Genomic DNA, 20,633 nt, shown 5'->3' with positions numbered 1-20,633 from the left:
TAAGAGAAGTGTCAAAAAATGGAAACCAAAGACTTAAGCACATATGTCAGACTTATGCCATTCTCTTCAACACTACAACCCATATTTCTAGACGGTTATACATACCTAGCCTTGTACCTAAACCATCCATTGAAAAAGTAGATTGTTTTGTTTAGAGGGTTTTTCAAAGATAACATGATCACTATAATGCCTCCTTGGAGTAGAGATATCATTGATCAGGTATCCATGGCCATGCAAAAGAATGAGACAAATGGGGCTATAGAAGTGACAGTGTTAATGGGGAGGTTGAGATCTCCTAGTAGAACATAGGAGGGCCACAGTGCCCTTATCTGTGACTCTAAGTGTATCCCCTCTGTACCCTTTCAGCAGCAACCAATCTTGCATTATTAGAAGTGGAAAGTCAACTGAAGACCAGACTCTGGTCAGCCTTCTTGAGGTCAGTGCTCATGACTGGTGGGGCTTTGTGGTGATTCAGCTGTTTTTGTGTCACTCACACTGCTGTCAGTAGCCCTTCTCCAATACTGTGTCTATAAAACTCATGTGCTCAAAATAACTGGACTTAGGTGGACTGGCTTCTGCAGTTGGTGCCCTATCAGTGGTGAATAACAGTTCATGTTAGTCCCTAGAAAATGTTAACTCAGTAACAGAAAGTGACTTGTGAAATGCCTTTACGTGTGAAATGCTTCCATGCTGAATTTCCATTCAAATTCCATACTCACTGCCCTCTGCCCTTTAATCTAAATTGCACGCTTATGGGAGACCAAGGCATCTACTTTCCGTTTCTGTAGACTATCACACTGTGGTCTGAATCTTCTACCCTCTGCCTCCATGATCACCTGCTGAGTTCTAAGAGTTTTCCTGTTGGCAAGGGTGTGCATCACAACAGGAGAATACCCTCCATCTCTCACAGTCACTCCTGACACCGGCCCCATCTCTTTCTTAAATTTTAGTCACATTTTAACTTACTTTCTTTTCTTTTTTTTTTTTTTTCGGGACTGGGGATTGAACCCAGGACCTTGTGCTTCCTAGGCAAGGGTTCTACCACTGAGCCACTAACTTCTTTTCTTTCTATTTATCATCCATGCTTCTTTTCTTTCTATTTATCACTGTTTAATGTAACCTTTTAGTCATTCTACTATACTGAAAATATTGCATTTGATACAATTTGATATGGTTGTTTGTGCTAAATTTGAGCCATGCTTAATTCTTACAAGTTTCCATTTTCCAGCAGTTCTTTCAAACTTCAGTGACTAATATATCTTTTTCTATGGTTGGTTTCTTTTCTGTGTTTTAAGACAAGGTAACATGTAGCCCAGACTGGCCTTGAACTTACTACATAGGCAAGGGTGACATTAACCGTTTAATTCTGTTTGTACTTGTTTGTAACTTCTGTGTGTGGGAATTATGGTTATGTATGTACCACCATGACTGCTTTAAGTCCAAACCAGGGCCTCTTGCTTACTAGATCAGAGTTTAATTTTCATTTCTCACAACTTCATTTCAGAATGTATTTTCTTCATTTTTCCATTCTGTCCCTGTGTCCTCTAGCATCTCACTGCACCACGTAAGAGGAAATAAAAGGGTAAATTAGGAGCAGCTCTCTGCTCCCAGACCCGGTGAGAGAGAGACCCAACCGCCTGGTCAGGTGGGCACTCCTGAGGCTGCAGAGCGGAAGAGACCACCAACACTGCTCACCCCTGCCCACATCCCTGGCCCAAGAGGAAACTGTATAAGGCCTCTGGGCTCCCGTGGGGGAGCGGCAGGACCCCTGCCAGAGACACCACCGGACCCTGAAAGAAACAGACCGGATAAACAGTTCTCTGCACCCAAATCCCGTGGGAGGGAGAGCTAAACCTTCAGAGAGGCAGACAAGCCTGGGAAACCAGAAGAGACTGCTCCCTGCACACACATCTCGGACGCCAGAGGAAAAAGCCAAAGACCATCTGGAACCCTGGTGCACTGAAGCTCCTGGAAGGGGCGGCACAGGTCTTCCTTGTTGCTGCCGCTGCAGAGAGCCCCTGGGCAGCACCCCACGAGCAAACCTGAGCCTCGGGACCACAGGTAAGACCAAATTTTCTGCTGCAAGAAAGCTGCCTGGTGAACTCAAGACACAGGCCCACAGGAACAGCTGAAGACCTGTAGAGAGGAAAAACTACACGCCCGAAAGCAGAACACTCTGTCCCCATAACTGACTGAAAGAGAGGAAAACAGGTCTACAGCACTCCTGACACACAGGCTTATAGGACAGTCTAGCCACTGTCAGAAATAGCAGAACAAAGTAACACTAGAGATAATCTGATGGCGAGAGGCAAGCGCAGGAACCCAAGCAACAGAAACCAAGACTACATGCCATCATCGGAGCCCAATTCTCCCACCAAAACAAACATGGAATATCCAAACACACCAGAAAAGCAAGATCTAGTTTCAAAATCATATTTGATCATGATGCTGGAGGACTTCAAGAAAGACATGAACACACTTAGGGAAGCACAGGAAAACATTAATAAACAAGTAAAAGCCTACAGAGAGGAATCGCAAAAATCCCTGAAAGAATTCCAGGAAAACACAATCAAACAGTTGAAGGAATTAAAAATGGAAATAGAAGCAATCAAGAAAGAACACATGGAAACAACCCTGGATATAGAAAACCAAAAGAAGAGACAAGGAGCTGTAGATACAAGCTTCACCAACAGAATACAAGAGATGGAAGAGAGAATCTCAGGAGCAGAAGATTCCATAGAAATCATTGACTCAACTGTCAAAGATAATGTAAAGCGGAAAAAGCTACTGGTCCAAAACATACAGGAAATCCAGGACTCAATGAGAAGATCAAACCTAAGGATAATAGGTATAGAAGAGAGTGAAGACTCCCAGCTCAAAGGACCAGTAAATATCTTCAACAAAATCATAGAAGAAAACTTCCCTAACCTAAAAAAAGAGATACCCATAGACATACAAGAAGCCTACAGAACTGCAAATAGATTGGACCAGAAAAGAAACACCTCCCGTCACATAATTGTCAAAACACCAAACGCACAAAATAAAGAAAGAATATTAAAAGCAGTAAGGGAAAAAGGTCAAGTAACATATAAAGGGAGACCTATCAGAATCACACCAGACTTCTCGCCAGAAACTATGAAGGCCAGAAGATCCTGGACTGATGTCATACAGACCCTAAGAGAACAAAAATGCCAGCCCAGGTTACTGTATCCAGCAAAACTCTCAATTAACATTGATGGAGAAACCAAGATATTCCATGACAAAACCAAATTTACACAATATCTTTCTACAAATCCAGCACTACAAAGGATAATAAATGGTAAAGCCCAACATAAGGAGGCAAGCTATACCCTAGAAGAAGCAAGAAACTAATCGTCTTGGCAACAAAACAAAGAGAATGAAAGCACACAAACATAACCTCATATCCAAATATGAATATAACGGGAAGCAATAATCACTATTCCTTAATATCTCTCAATATCAATGGCCTCGACTCCCCAATAAAAAGACATAGATTAACAAACTGGATACGCAACGAGGACCCTGCATTCTGCTGCCTACAGGAAACACACCTCAGAGACAAAGACAGACACTACCTCAGAGTGAAAGGCTGGAAAACAACTTTCCAAGCAAATGGTCAGAAGAAGCAAGCTGGAGTAGCCATTCTAATATCAAATAAAATCAATTTCCAACTAAAAGTCATCAAAAAAGATAAGGAAGGACACTTCATATTCATCAAAGGAAAAATCAACCAAGATGAACTCTCAATCCTAAATATCTATGCCCCAAATACAAGGGCACCTACATACGTAAAAGAAACCTTACTAAAGCTCAAAACACACATTGCACCTCACACAATAATAGTGGGAGATTTCAACACCCCACTCTCATCAATGGACAGATCAGGGAAACAGAAATTAAACAGTGATGTAGACAGACTAAGAGAAGTCATGAGCCAAATGGACTTAACGGATATTTATAGAACATTCTATCCTAAAGCAAAAGGATATACCTTCTTCTCAGCTCCTCATGGTACTTTCTCCAAAATTGACCATATAATTGGTCAAAAAACGGGCCTCAACAGGTACAGAAAGATAGAAATAATCCCATGCGTGCTATCAGACCACCACGGCCTAAAACTGGTCTTCAATAACAATAAGGGAAGAATGCCCACATATACGTGGAAATTGAACAATGCTCTACTCAATGATAACCTGGTCAAGGAAGAAATAAAGAAAGATATTAAAAACTTTTTAGAATTTAATGAAAATGAAGATACAACATACTCAAACTTATGGGACACAATGAAAGCTGTGCTAAGAGGAAAACTCATAGCGCTGAGTGCCTGCAGAAAGAAACAGGAAAGAGCATATATCAGCAGCTTGACAGCACACCTAAAAGCTCTAGAACAAAAAGAAGCAAATACACCCAGGAGGAGTAGAAGGCAGGAAATAATCAAACTCAGAGCTGAAATCAACCAAGTAGAAACAAAAAGGACCATAGAAAGAATCAACAGAACCAAAAGTTGGTTCTTTGAGAAAATCAACAAGATAGATAAACCCTTAGCCAGACTAACGAGAGGACACAGAGAGTGCGTCCAAATTAACAAAATCAGAAATGAAAAGGGAGACATAACTACAGATTCGGAGGAAATTCAAAAAATCATCAGATCTTACTATAAAAACCTATATTCAACAAAATTTGAAAATCTTCAGGAAATGGACAATTTCCTAGACAGATACCAGGTATCGAAGTTAAATCAGGAACAGATAAACCAGTTAAACAACCCCATAACTCCTAAGGAAATAGAAGCAGTCATTAAAGGTCTCCCAACCAAAAAGAGCCCAGGTCCAGACGGGTTTAGTGCAGAATTCTATCAAACCTTCATAGAAGACCTCATACCAATATTATCCAAACTATTCCACAAAATTGAAACAGATGGAGCCCTACCGAATTCCTTCTACGAAGCCACAATTACTCTTATACCTAAACCACACAAAGACACAACAAAGAAAGAGAACTTCAGACCAATTTCCCTTATGAATATCGACGCAAAAATACTCAATAAAATTCTGGCAAACCGAATTCAAGAGCACATCAAAACAATCATCCACCATGATCAAGTAGGCTTCATCCCAGGCATGCAGGGATGGTTTAATATACGGAAAACCATCAACGTGATCCATTATATAAACAAACTGAAAGAACAGAACCACATGATCATTTCACTAGATGCTGAGAAAGCATTTGACAAAATTCAACACCCCTTCATGATAAAAGTCCTGGAAAGAATAGGAATTCAAGGCCCATACCTAAACATAGTAAAAGCCATATACAGCAAACCAGTTGCTAACATTAAACTAAATGGAGAGAAACTTGAAGCAATCCCACTAAAATCAGGGACTAGACAAGGCTGCCCACTCTCTCCCTACTCATTCAATATAGTTCTTGAAGTTCTAGCCAGAGCAATCAGACAACAAAAGGAGATCAAAGGGATACAGATCGGAAAAGAAGAGGTCAAAATATCACTATTTGCAGATGACATGATAGTATATTTAAGTGATCCCAAAAGTTCCACCAGAGAACTACTAAAGCTGATAAACAACTTCAGCAAAGTGGCTGGGTATAAAATTAACTCAAATAAATCAGTTGCCTTCCTCTATACAAAAGAGAAACAAGCCGAGAAAGAAATTAGGGAAACGACACCCTTCATAATAGACCCAAATAATATAAAGTACCTCGGTGTGACTTTAACCAAGCAAGTAAAAGATCTGTACAATAAGAACTTCAAGACACTGAGGAAAGAAATTGAAGAAGACCTCAGAAGATGGAAAGATCTCCCATGCTCATGGATTGGCAGGATTAATATAGTAAAAATGGCCATTTTACCAAAAGCAATCTACAGATTCAATGCAATCCCCATCAAAATACCAATCCAATTCTTCAAAGAGTTAGACAGAACAATTTGCAAATTCATCTGGAATAACAAAAAACCCAGGATAGCTAAGGCTATCCTCAACAATAAAAGGACTTCAGGGGGAATCACTATCCCTGAACTCAAGCAGTATTACAGAGCAATAGTGATAAAAACTGCATGGTATTGGTACAGAGACAGACAGATAGACCAATGGAATAGAATTGAAGACCCAGAAATGAACCCACACACCTATGGTCACTTGATTTTTGACAAAGGAGCCAAAACCATCCAATGGAAAAAAGATAGCATTTTCAGCAAATGGTGCTGGTTCAACTGGAGGCAACATGTAGAAGAATGCAGATCGATTCATGCTTATCACCCTGTACAAAGCTTAAGTCCAAGTGGATCAAGGACCTCCACATCAAACCAGACACACTCAAACTAATAGAAGAAAAACTAGGGAAGCATCTGGAACACATGGGCACTGGAAAAAATTTCCTGAACAAAACACCAATGGCTTATGCTCTAAGATCAAGAATCGACAAATGGGATCTCATAAAACTGCAAAGCTTCTGTAAGGCAAAGGACACTGTGGTTAGGACAAAACGGCAACCAACAGATTGGGAAAAGATCTTTACCAATCCTACAACAGATAGAGGACTTATATCAAAAATATACAAAGAACTCAAGAAGTTAGACCGCAGGGAAACAAATAACCCTATTAAAAAATGGGGTTCAGAGCTAAACAAAGAATTCACAGCTGAGGAATGCCGAATGGCTGAGAAACACCTAAAGAAATGTTCAACATCTTTAGTCATAAGGGAAATGCAAATCAAAACAACCCTGAGATTTCACCTCACACCAGTGCGATTGGCTAAGATCAAAAACTCAGGTGACAGCAGAGAAAGAGAAACACTCCTCCATTGTTGGTGGGATTGCAGACTGGTAAAACCATTCTGGAAATCAGTCTGGAGGTTCCTCAGAAAATTGGACATTGAACTGCCTGAGGATCCAGCTATACCTCTCTTGGGCATATACCCAAAAGATGCCTCAACATATAAAAGAGACACGTGCTCCACTATGTTCATCGTAGCCTTATTTATAATAGCCAGAAAATGGAAAGAACCCAGATGCCCTTCAACAGAGGAATGGATACAGAAAATGTGGTACATCTACACAATGGAATACTACTCAGCTATCAAAAACAACGAGTTTATGAAATTCGTAGGCAAATGGTTGGAACTGGAAAATATCATCCTGAGTGAGCTAACCCAATCACAGAAAGACATACATGGTATGCACTCATTGATAAGTGGCTATTAGCCCAAATGCTTGAATTACCCTAGATCCCTAGAACAAACGAAACTCAAGACGGATGATCAAAATGTGAATGCTTCACTCCTTCTTTAAATGAGGAAACAGAATACCCTTGGCAGGGAAGGGAGAGGCAAAGATTAAAACAGAGACTGAAGGAACACCCATTCAGAGCCTGCCCCACATGTGGCCCATACATATACAGCCACCCAATTAGACAAGATGGATGAAGCAAAGAAGTGCAGACCGACAGGAGCCGGATGTAGATCGCTCCTGAGAGACACAGTCAGAATACAGCAAATATAGAGGCGAATGCCAGCAGCAAACCACTGAACTGAGAATAGGTCCCCTATTGAAGGAATCAGAGAAAGAACTGGAAGAGCTTGAAGGGGCTCGAGACCCCATATGTACAACAATGCCAAGCAACCAGATCTTCCAGGGACTAAGCCACTACCTAAAGACTATACATGGACTGACCCTGGACTCTGACCCCATAGGTAGCAATGAATATCCTAGTAAGAGCACCAGTGGAAGGGGAAGCCCTGGGTCCTGCTAAGACTGAACCCCCAGTGAACTAGTCTATGGGGGGAGGGCGGCAATGGGGGGAGGGTTGGGAGGGGAACACCCATAAGGAAGGGGAGGGGGGAGGGGGATGTTTGCCCGGAAACCGGGAAAGGGAATAACACTCGAAATGTATATAAGAAATACTCAAGTTAATAAAAAAAAAAAAGGGTAAATTAGAATCAGAGCCAAAACAATCTAAGTTGCTTTGAAAGTGAATGGGAAGCTTAAAAAGTGTTCCACAGCACCATGGAAATAAGGGAGAAATTAAACAACAGTCTATTGATCTTCATGTCTAGGAAATTGACTCTAGGATATAGTTTTATGGTTAAAAACAATGGATGCATTTTTACATGTTAATCTGAAAGGAGTCCAGGTTTCCAAACATACAATACTGTTAGAGTGTGGTTAGCTTAAAGAGAGTTTCTGACAACATATTAACCAGTGTCATAAAGCAAATGAGGAAACTGAAACTCTTCTACAAAAAGAAATAGAGAGGTGAGATTAATTACAAAGCTGGTGATGTTGATAGTACACACTTATGATATGTGGTATATTCTGTCATGAGTGCTGTTATTGCCCTAATAAAATGGAAAAGCATCAAGGCATAGAAGGACCAGGAAACAGTTGTGACATGTGTGTTTGTCATTTCATTTCATCAGTTTTCTGTTGGCTGTGCCAATTAAGGCAGATGGTTTGGGGACCATTAACATATTTGACATTAATTTTTCTATTAGAATCAACATTAGTAAGCATGTCTTAATGAATATATATTCATATTTATAAATATAGTTATATATTCAACGTATAAAATTAATATATATATTCATATTAATAAATATATAGACATAAATATAGATATAGATAGATACTGAATTAATTTGAGAATGTGCTCTGTAATCAGAGTGAGTATGAAGAAATGTAGCATATATTTGGATGGCAAAACAGAGCCAAAACCTTCCTGGAATCATGCATTTGATTAATTTATTTTAAAATAAAAACTGTGCTTTGCTTAAATATGTTTTCAAACCTATATTCACAGACTTGAGAAAAGCCATAAAACGTGAGTAGGAAAATCCATGCCTCCATCTCTACTGTAGTGGACTCCAGGAAGGATCGTGAATTGTCTCCAACCAAGGAAACAACCTGGCTCACTTTCTCCTCAAAGCTAATGTACTTTGAATGTTTTGAAGAAGGAAAACCTGTCATCATTTCTGGAACATCACATAGAATAGAATATTTTCCTTCCTCATGTAAATTGTACCGAACTGGGTTGAGAGAAGGTGCCTGTGTTTGTCAGTTCAGTGGGAATTGGGAGACGGTGTAATTAAAACAGTTGATGATACCACTTATTAAAATAATTCCCTCAACTGCTTCAGCTCCTTAAAATGAAGTTCTTTGCAAAAAAGCCTTTCAGTAATAAGGTAAGGACACATTCAGTCAGTAACAACCCCATCCTACTGAGTGGTCAGTTTTCTCTGAAGCCTGGTATGCCCCTGGTATAAAAGCAAGACACAAAGACATTATAATAGTTTCTCACAACCAGGGACATGAAATAAACTCCACACAAAATTAAAAATTTAAACATAAATAAGAATTACTCCATAGAGAGTTTACCCATCTTCAATTGCTTCATCTGGCCTCTTGGATCATCTTCATGATAGTGGTTTCCAGGGTACACTAGCCCATAGTTGGAAGATATGTGTTAAGAGGTCACCGGCTAAACTACTGTAGGCTGGTTTACCAAAATGGGATTGAATAATCATAATGAAAATAATTTAAATCATCATTTTCTCATAAATGAAGAAAAATGGAAACATATTTGGTCATGGAAATATTCAAGTCAATTAAGATAATATAAAATGTCACATTTCATATGTGAACAAGAAGGGTCATAGGTCACACATTCTTTTGATAATAGTATATGTTTTGTGATTGATTTCAGAACATGTGGTAAAACACAGTCTTGATGATACTAAATATGAAGATATGAAATGCCAAGAATTCAGACAATGGAGAATTTTAAATAAAAAGACAGCCAGATATTATATGAGAAATGAAAATAAAATAAATAAAATAAATCTGCAAGGATAGAAGGTCCTCCTGTTGGAGTGAAAATGGACATTACAATATGAATTGAAGCACATATTCTAATGAATAATGAAACAGTCTATGAATTTATCATCTTCTAAAATGAAGAAAAAATGTTTCCCAATAGATTCATTGGTGGCATTACAGTGAACCATAACAGGCAGGCAACATCTCGGTCAGGACTAAAACAGTGCTCACCAGGACTGGCTGCATGAATAGAACATAGATCAAATGTGAAAGAACTATTAGTCAATAGTTTAGAGAAAATGCAAGCAGGTACAAGATACTAGAGGGAGAGAGAGAGAAAACTACTTGACAGAAGCAGGAAGTTGTGTCTCTACACAGAACTCCTCAAGTGAAGGCTGAAACAGTGCACAGTGATAGTTTGGTAGAAGGTACTTAACATAAAGTGTATGATACCACTGAACTCTCCCATCCCCATAATAATTATTTACCTACATAAAATAGTAAAACTCTACCATTTATTTGTGAAGCAACACAAACTCCAAGACATTTTTTAAATGAATGAAATAATATGCATGCTTTCTAAGTAAAACTGAAAAATGAAGAAGAAAGAGCATGGCGCCTCACTTGTATAATCTTAGCACTTAGATGCTGAGGTAGGAAGGTTGCAGTGTTCAAACCCAGCCTTAAGATAAATAGTGAGTTCAAGATCAGCTACTGTTAAAGTGTGAGACCTTGTCTGAAAACACACAGACACACAGACACACAGACACAGACACAGACACAGACAGACACACACACACACACACACACACACACGTGCATGCGCACACACACAGAGAGAGAGAGAGAGAGAGAGAGAGAGAGAGAGAGAGAGAGAGAGAGAGCGCACAAATAAAGGGTAACTAATAATGAAGGAGAAAAAGAGTAAAGTGAAACTAAAACCTCATACATTTTTGCTTTGGCTTGACTATTCCTATTCCTTGAAATGCTTGCTCTATTGAAAGCTAGGTTTCCTAATTTCTAATCCAGAAAGACCCTGGAAACATGTTTATCCTAATTGTTTCTCAGCACTGTATAACTAATGCAGTAAAACAAAATGATTATGTTTTAAAATAACTTAGTAACTCTGTGTGTGTGTGTATGTGTGTATGAATGATCTCGTATGTGTGCAGTCCATGTCTATGTGCACATGCACAACCCACATGGGAACAATTGTTCACATGCACATATGCATGGAGATGTATGTTTTAAAAATAATAGACAAGCACTTCTAAAACATAGTAACAAATGCAATAAAAGCATAGAGGAAAAGATTAATTGACTTGATTATGTAAAAATAAATAGTTCTAGTGATAAAACATAAACAAAATTAAATACAATGAAGATGGACAGGAGTATATTGGAGAACTCAGTACTCATTGCCTTACAGATATAAGATCTTAACTAAATTTCATTATCATGTACTCATATAAAAGGGAAAATATCCAGTTTGTTTGTACTAATGACTGAACTGCTGATTTCCCTAAAATACAGAGGAGACTAGATTACTATTGAAACTACAAAGCTAGCACTATTTAGTAGTATTGTAAATAAATTGTATTAAACTATTTAAAATATCTCCTGTCTTTCTGAAGTGTTTGGTCAGTCATAACAGCATAGATAAATGGACAACCACAATGACGATGCCCATCACACCGATTCAAGTGCCAAGTAGCAGATTTTCCACTAACAAAAACTTAATATCTGTCTGCTAAGCAGAGCCAATCTCCCAAGGAGAAACAGGTATACAGTTCTGAAGCAAGCGGAAAAATTTGAAGAGAATTCACCTCAATTTCCATGATTTCTATCCATTCCAGGTAAGTTCATGAACCTCTGATTCAGAAATTTTCATTATTTTGATTCTGTACTCAGAAAGCCACCATAAGATTCCTAGGCAAAAATGCTGGAGAGATTACTTAGCGGCCAGGAAGAACAACATTATTAACTAAACGGGCCACCCATAGCTCCGAGGGACTAAACCAACAACCAAAGAGTACACATGAAGGGACCCATGGTTCCAACTGCATTTGTAACAGAGGATGGCCTTGTCGGGCATCAATGGGAGGAAAGGCCCTTGGTTCTGTGAAGGCTTGATGCCCCACTAGGGGAATGCCAGAGCAGTGAGGTGGGAGTGGGTGGCTGGGGGTTGGTGGAGGGAAAACTGGGAGAGGGAGTAACAATTGAAATGTAAATAAATAAAATATCCAATAAAAGAAAAGATTGCTGGGCTAGAGAGGTCAAGAACACAACAAAAAACCCTGTATAGTCAACTAATCTGGGCCCACAGACCTAGCCCGGCTGTCCATATCTAACAGTTTCACAGCTTGGTCTTCATGTGGGACTCCTAACAACAGCAGGAGGGACTGTTTCTGAATCTGTTGTCTGCATTTTGGACCCTTTACCTTAACTAGGCTGTCTTGACCAGCTTAATTAGGAGAAGATGTACCTACTCATACTGCAAGCTAATATACTAAGGCTCCTTGATATCCATGGGAGGCCTTCCCTTTTCTGAAGAGAAAGAGAGGAAGAATGGATGCATGGGGAAAAGGGAGGCAGAGGGAAAAACTGGGAAAAAATGAGGGCAGGGAAACTTCAGTCAGGATGTTAATTAATTAATTATATTATATTAACAAAAGGAATCATGGGGAAGTATGTTTTTGGAAGAGAATGAACTCACGTAATAGACTATTGAGTACCTCTCCTTGTTCAGACTAGTCCTGCTGCTGGTAAAACAATAAAGTATGTTCAATTTTGACTTAGATGTCCATAGTGTCTGTCTACAGAGGGCAGAATGTCTGATCACATTGACTTTAAATCTTTCTAATACCTGACATTCTGTTTCCAGTGTGAAATAATAAGCCAGAAAGGGCTTGGGTAGTTTGGTTCTGTGATCATTGCAATTGGCAAGACTTCATTTCTTAGGCACTAATATTATTTTTTGAGGACTTCAGTAATAGTATATTTGGGAATTTCAAAACTCCAGAGACCTATTACACTATTTCAATGTTCTGGTTGATTTAGTGACACTTGTAAAATCATCAGTCATCTATGCTGCCACCACCAGTCTTTTGAATTAGACTTATCTCCTGTGTGTTTCTCTTTAAGGATAAATGGTTGAATGGGAAATGGTCTCTGATTACCTGGGCATGTCACTTCAGGTGATCCTGAGTTCTCTGAAGAGTCTTATTTCCCACCAAGCTTGCGGGAAAGGAGGAAAGCTCTTAAATGCTCAAGAGCACAGATTTCTGTTTTAACTCTTGCATAATAGCATCTTATTAGGGCTCAAGTCTTGTCTATGTGGTATCTAAAAATGGAGCCCTAGAGCTAACTGGAAGAGAAATCACTGTAATGCACATTTCAAAGAGATTCTGTTAGTTCTTCTAACCCTGCACTTTGAAGTGTTCTGAGAACAGAAAAATGGCACTTGGGGAAAAGAGTTTCAAAATGTCTTCTTGCACATTAGCATTGTACAACCCTTTGAGAGAGGATAAGATAGAAGTGCATAGACCCACTAGACAGTTAACTATTTCTTACCAGCGCTACAAAATCATGAATGATATAAATATGAGCTATACCTCAACCTGACTTTGTGTTTGCTGACAATTACACCTTTGCTTCTTTGGCTGCAACAGATACTGGAAGTGGAGCACCTGCTAAGATGAACTCTTTTCCTTCTTAATGGCTGAAAGCAAATTTTTGTTGCAGCTCCTAGATTCCTTTTTATCTAGCAGTAGAATAATGGAACACATTTAGCACACATAGTACCAAGCTCATGAATAATTCCTATTTACCCTTTGTCCCCTCCCCTCCCACATTCTGTCCTGCCTCCTACTTTTCTTAACCCTTAGTAGGTTATATTTAATCAGGAGTTAGTCCTGGGGATACTTATCCTATAATTTCATATCACAAAATGTACTTATCAAATTTTGCATTAGCACCCCACCTCTAAAGTTACCAGCTTAGTCTTCATCCCACTTGTGATCTTCCCATGGCGCTTATTATTCTATGAAGGTATTCATTTCTCCCAACAGAAAACTTATGCTTTCCTATAATCTATATCCTTGGAGACTGTGATTCCACACTACTGCTGATATAAGTCTGAATTCCATGTCTTCTGGAGATTAGGCACGCTGGAGACTCAAGAAACAGTCTACGGGTGATAAGTACTAGGTCAGGAGCTAACTATGAGACATGTCTTAGCTTGAGGAAACCCATTCATCTATCCATCCATCCATCCATCCATCCATCCATCCGTTCGTCCGTCCATCCTTATGATATAAGCTTTAATTGTTAAATACATACAATGTATAATCACTAAAGAAGAGAGTCTTACTGGGGAATTTTCTGCATTGATGTTGGACTCTGAAGTATTGTCTTGATTATGTTGATTGATGTGCACACTGACATTGCATAGGTAGAGCATTCTGAATTATTTAAAAATAGAGAAATAGAACTAAACTTAAGGAAGCAAGTGAGTGTGGAAGCATGAAAGTTTGCTCCTGACTGTGAATTTTGTATGAAATACTTGCCTTGCCTTCCTCAAAATACTGAAATCTATTCTGAAATTGCAAGCTGAAATACACATCTTTTCAGTTGACATTATTATAGATAGAGAAATAAAACTACAATAGTAAGAATTTTTTGTCACATATTACCAGATAACTTCTATGCTTAATTAGGGCCTTGCTCCACCTGATAAAGTAACCTGGAACTAGATATTCTATTGAATATATATATATATGTATGTATTTATATATGTATATATGTATATATGTTTACTGTGTCCAGAAAAGATGTCAAATCATTGGAACCAGAGTTATCAGTGATTATGAGGTGCTAAGTTGATGTTAGGAATTGAACTCAGGTCCTCTGGAAGAACTATCAGTGCTCTTAACCACTTAGCCATCTCTCCAGTCTTATGGAAATTATCAATGGTCCTTCAAAAATCTCTAGAAAATATATTCCAGCATGTTAATACCTTTTCAATCTAGCTTGAGTGAATATATTGCATATCTCCTTTGTATTTTAATTGAACAAAGCTGTTGATTTATCTTTCACTTACAGATTTTGACAAGCTTTTATTTAAAAGTAAGAACACCCTCAGGACTAAAGAAACAGGGATGACCTTCTGGTCTCCATCTGCGCCCAGAGCTTAGATGTCCCACAGCCCTCCAGACCAAAAACCTGCCTGCAGAGAGATGGTCTCTCAGGAGAATTCTCAATCCTAAACCCACAGTGAGACCCCATTTGTTCTCCACTGACTGTAAAAAGAGAGACCCACCAGGAGTGCACAGGACACAGAAAGTGCAGAACAGTCTGGGACATGACCCTACCAGTCTCCATTTGTACCCAGTGAAGGCTGTCCCACAAAACCTGGCTAGAGATTAGAGGTCTCCCAAGAATGCTCTCACTCCTAAGATCACAAGCCCACAGGAGGGACAAGATTTAGTCAGAGACAGCAATACCGACTAACATAAGAGATAACCAGATGGTGAGAGACAAGCATAAGAACCTAAGCAAAAGAAACCAAGACTACTTGGCATCATCAGAACCCAGTTCTCCCACCACAGCAAGTACTGGATATCTCAGCACACTGGAAAGGCAAGATTTGGATTTAAAAATCACATCTCATGATGATGATAGAGGACAGAACAGAATACCAATGGCTTATACTCTAAGATCAAGAAGCGACAAATGGAACCTCATAGAATTGCAAAGCTTCTGTAAGGCAAGGGACACTGTTAATATTACAAAAATGACACTAACAGATTAGGAAAAGATCTTTACCAATCCTATGTCTCATAAGGGGTTAATATCCAATATTTACAAAGAACTGAAACAGTAATGTTCAGAGTATCAAATAATCCTATTAAGAAATGGAATTCAGAGCTAAACAAATAATTCTCAACTGAGAAATGCCGAATGACTGAGAAGCACCTAAAGAAATATTCAAGATCCTTAGTCATCAGGAAAATGCAAATTAAACCAACCCTGAGATTCCATCTCACACCAGTCAGAATGACTAAGATCAAAAACTCAGGCAACAGTAGATGCCGGCGAGGATGTGGAGAAAGAGGAACACTCCTCCATTGTTGGTAGGATTGCAGACTGGTACAACCATTCTGGAAATCAGTCTGGAGGTTCCTCAGAAAATTGGACAGAGTACTACTAAGGACCCAGCTATAGCACTCCTGGGCATATACCCAAAAGATGCTCCAACAGGTAACAAGGACACGTGCTCCACAATGTTTATAGCAGCCTTATTTATAATAGCTAGAAGCGGGAAAGAACCCAGATGTCCTTTTACAGGGGAATGGATACAGAAAATATGGTGCATTTAAACAATGGAGTACTACTCAGCTTTTAAAAATAATGACTACAAGAAATTCTTAGGCAAATGTATGGAACTAGAAAATATAATCTTGAGTGAGGTAACCCAGTCACAAATAAACGGACACAGTATGCATTCACTGAGAAGTGAATATTAGCCCAAAAGTTCAGAATACCCAAGATAAAATTTACAGACCACATGAAGCTCAAGAAGAAGGAAGACCAAAATGTGAGTGCTTCAGTCTCTCTTAGAAGGGAGAATAAAATACTCACAGGAGAAAATATAGGGACAAAAAATGGAGTAGGGTCTGAAGACAAGGTCATCCAGAGAGTGCCCTACCTGGCAATTTATCCCATGTGCAGCCACCAAAACCAGTCACTATTGCTGATGCCAAGAAGTGCTTGCTGACAGGATCCTGATATGAATATCTCCTGAAAGGCTTTGCCAGAGCCCTACTGATGTAGATTAGGTTGCTTGCAGCTCACCATTGGACTGAGCACGGGGACACCAATGGAGGAGTTAGAGAAAGGCCTAAAGGAGTTGAAGGGGTTTGAAGCCCCATAGGAAGAACAACAATACTAATCAACTAGCAACCTCCCTCCCTGTGCTCCCAGGGACTAAACCACCAACAAATGAGTACACATGGAGGGACCCATGACTCCAGCCACATACTTAGCAGAGAATGGCCTTGTCTGCTCTCAATAGGAGCAGAAACTCTTGGTTGTGCAATGGCTCCTTTTCCCAGTGTAGAGGAATGACAGGGCATTGAGGTGGGAGTGAGTGAGTTGGAGGAAGGGGATGGAGGAGGGGGATTTGAGAGGGGAAATGGGCATACCATTTGAAATGTAAATACATAAAATATCCAATAAAAATAAAATAATAAAAAAGAAGCAGAGATGACCATTTAATTTGATCCACCTTCTTTGGCAGGCATTCACTGTTACCCTGAGAGGTGACTACAACAGTAGTTTTAGATTTCTGCATATTATAGGTATCTGAACAGCTTCAGAATGATAGGTCTGTAACAAACCTTCCAAAGAGAAATCTTTAAAAACTTGTTCATTTTATATGTTGTCTTAGTATTAACCTCACCCCAAGGCTGAAAAATTCTCTCCTGGGAAATGCCAGCGACCTTATTACAACTAATAGTTGGTGCATTGTTTATCATTGCCAGAGTCTTCAAATTCTCCATGGCTCTAACCTTACATGATAGCCAGTTCTTTCTATACCAGTTTTTATTGATGCTTCTGTGTCTCCTTAAACACCCTCACTTGGAGAAAAGAAACTTTATCCATTAGTATTGATACTTTGTATTCTTTAGTGTAGAATTTATAAATTGTAAATTGAATAAAAACTTTAAAAAATATTTTGTTTTATTTGTTTTCTTTCTTCATAGTGGGAGAATAGTAAGAACAGAAATACATTTTACCCATGCCACATTTTGGCTTTTTAATCTTTTGATATAAATCATCTTCATGTGACAAAGTACACTATTAATTGTTTGTATGTGAATGTGTGCACATAACATGTATGTTTGTGTGAAGACATGTCCATCTGATGTATTCATTAATCTTTATATTATCATAATATATTAGAATATTCCTGAAACTAACCCTGCAAATAAGAAGTGGAAAGATTCAATTAATCAAAATATTGTGGACTGGGAAGATGGTTCAATGGATAAGATGCTTGCATGAGATGTTGACCTGACCTTGCATCTCCAGAACTACACAAAAAGACTTGGGATAATTCTGCACAGGTATAATTCTGGAGCCTAACGGAGGGTTGACAAATACATGGAGCTCATTGGACAACTTGTTTAGCCCATAAAAAACTCTCTAGATTAAGTGAAAGAAATTTCCTCATAGAACAAGATGAAGTCCAAACAAGGGAGATGTATGTCAATGTCTGGCATTCACACATTCATAAAATGGCTGAGCACACCCTTGCAGGCATATACACACATACAACACAAACAACACACACCAAAAGGATAAAGTAAATGTTCTTATATTAGTGTATTACATACAGGGCCTAGCATGGTGAGACATTCCTTTATTCTCAGCACTTGAGAGAGAGAGGCATGTAGATCTCTGTGCATTAAAGAGCAACCTGGTTTGAATAGTGAGTTTCAAGAAATCCAGCACTACATAGAAAGACCTTGTCCTTAAACACCTTTTGTAAAGTTCAGCAAGAGGAGTGTGTGTGTGTGTGTGTGTGTGTGTGTGTGTGTGTGTGTGTGTGAAAGAGAGAGAGAGAGAAAGAGAGAGAGAGAGGGAGATGAGGGAAAGGGAGAGAGGGGGAGAGTGAAAGAGAACAAGAGAGAGCAAGAGAGAGAGGAGCAAGAGAGAGCAAGGGAGAGAAATATTAATTTGTTATAATGTACACAGTTATAATTTTTAGATTCCAAAGATAGTTGCAGTTTATCTCAGACATAATGAATAAACTCTGAGCAATGCTATAGCTTTAGTTATGATCCTCCTTGACAAATGGTCACTCGCTGTTTAGAATAACTTAGTTTTAGCTTCTAACATACTTACTTTTAAGAAATTCTCCAAAGTTAATGGCATTCTATCTTCCATCTCATTTAATGTTGATGCTACTATAAAAGATTTAAAATTTAATCTGAGAAACAATTGTCACAGGTAGCACTATTATGAATTTACAACTTTGTATTTGTGCATATATAATAAATATAATGTGAATACGCATACATATATATGTGACATGTATATGGTATATGCATACATATGTTAAATATTCATTAAGTTGTTCTGGTAGTTTGTAAGCATTCTATACAAATTTTATATTTTTTATTTCTGTATTCACATTGGATTGTGTGTATAAATATACATTTACTTTTGAAAATAAACTCTCTACATAATTTGAAGATCCCTGCTACCCTGTTCTCTGAACACTTAGGCATGGTTCAACTCTTGATTAGTTCCCACTTCAGTAGTCTGCTCCACATCTTCTGTTGATTCTCTCATTGCTCATGAGTCTTTGTCTGTTTAGTTCATGACATCCATAACCATAAACACAAAATGTAGTGGCTAATAAATTCATGCATCTCTTGGTATGCGATCATTTGACATTTTGCCATTCGCTATAATGACTTACAAAATGGCTTATCCTGAATCCACAATCTAAATTGAAAACCTGCACAGATGTATATGTTTACACACGACCAAGCATGCTGACATCTGGGAGAAAGGCTATTAGGACGCTAACATATCAGTTTGCTTTTTCTCACAGGAGTCTGCTGCCAAGACCAGCTCCACATTGCCCAAGCACTATAGAGTGATGACTACCATCTTTAGCATTTCCCCCCCTTTTTTTAATGTTAACCCACATTTATAGGTTGCTGCAGAAAATAAGTGCATTCTATGACTGGCCTGCATATTAGCAGCTTTCTATTCTACACACAAGCACACCATGTAAGTTAGCTAAATATTAGATAATTTGATCTTTGGCATCTGAAAGCATTATATTCTATACTGCTTAGGAAAGTGTTGGGAGTTTGCCATTTCAGGGAACACATATCCACCTTTCCCAGTTTGAAGCATTAGAACACAAGCTTTTTGGCTACGGAGATGTGTGCTAAATTTTCTAGAATTTCCGTACTTCATAGTTCCATAGAACTGTATCTGATACATATGTTCAGAAATTGGGTGAGTGATTGAGTTTGGAAATACAGATTGGGGAGTTGTTTTAAATGGAGATAATTTCCAAAAATTGATTCAATTATGCAGTTATGGAGCAAATTGGGTTTTAATACTAAGAGATCTTCACATCTGTTTTATTTTATTCGCCTTTGGTTAGCATTCTTAATTATGTACAACCACTTTGATTATAAGCTATTTGGAACTTTGTCTTCAATGGCTTTTGCCTTCAAACTGCATCTCTTCTATGCTGAGTATGAAGCAGGGATTTTACATGTGTGTTCAGTGCCACTAGAGCAGTATATACTCACATACTTTGGCAGCTTCAGATACACTGATGGACACAAACATGTTCATACTTACACATATTTATACAATTATGCACACTCACATGCATGTTCACACACACACACACACACACACACACACACACACACTTCTCTGACCAATACCTATATTCCACATGTTATTATTTGCAGTGGTTCATGCTGTCACCATGCATTCTGTCTTCATGCATCCACATCTAGAATTCTCTTCAAATACTATTTCAAAGGATGAAGAGAACTAAGACTTTCTCATGTACTACATAGTTTATTTGTCTAAGAGCAAAGGAATGTTTTTTTCTTGCTTTATAAGAATTTAAATTTTCTGCACACAAATTATTTTAGGTTTATTTCTTTACAGTGATGAAACATGTTGACAAAAAATGCAACTTGAGAAGGAAAGGATTTATTTTAACTCACAAATTCTA

At 38.6% G+C, this 20,633-nt stretch overlaps 1 protein-coding gene and 1 long non-coding RNA gene across 8 annotated transcripts in view; one reads left to right on the top strand and one right to left on the bottom strand.

Moving 5' to 3' along the window:
* The window catches only part of LOC147994925 (uncharacterized), a 38,388-nt gene extending 29,225 nt beyond the window's left edge, over nt 1–9,163 (top strand). For 3 of the 4 annotated variants that reach the window (XR_015687242.1, XR_015687245.1, XR_015687243.1), the window contains 2 exons: nt 367–436; nt 8,835–9,162. This is a non-coding gene — a long non-coding RNA (uncharacterized LOC147994925). Of the gene's footprint in view, nt 1–366; nt 437–1,548; nt 2,062–8,834 lie in introns of all 4 variants that reach the window. The other variant, XR_015687241.1, reaches the window with a different exon arrangement.
* Nucleotides 1–20,633, bottom strand: part of Lrrtm4 (leucine rich repeat transmembrane neuronal 4) — a 790,938-nt gene that overhangs the window by 54,293 nt on the left and 716,012 nt on the right.

This window comes from Rattus norvegicus, chromosome 4 (assembly GCF_021556685.1).
Source record: "Rattus norvegicus strain SHRSP/BbbUtx chromosome 4, alternate assembly SHRSP_T2T, whole genome shotgun sequence".
Classification (NCBI taxonomy): domain Eukaryota; kingdom Metazoa; phylum Chordata; class Mammalia; order Rodentia; family Muridae; genus Rattus; species Rattus norvegicus.
The sequence above is the reverse complement of the archived record's forward strand: the minus strand, read 5'-3'. Positions and strand labels throughout refer to the sequence as shown.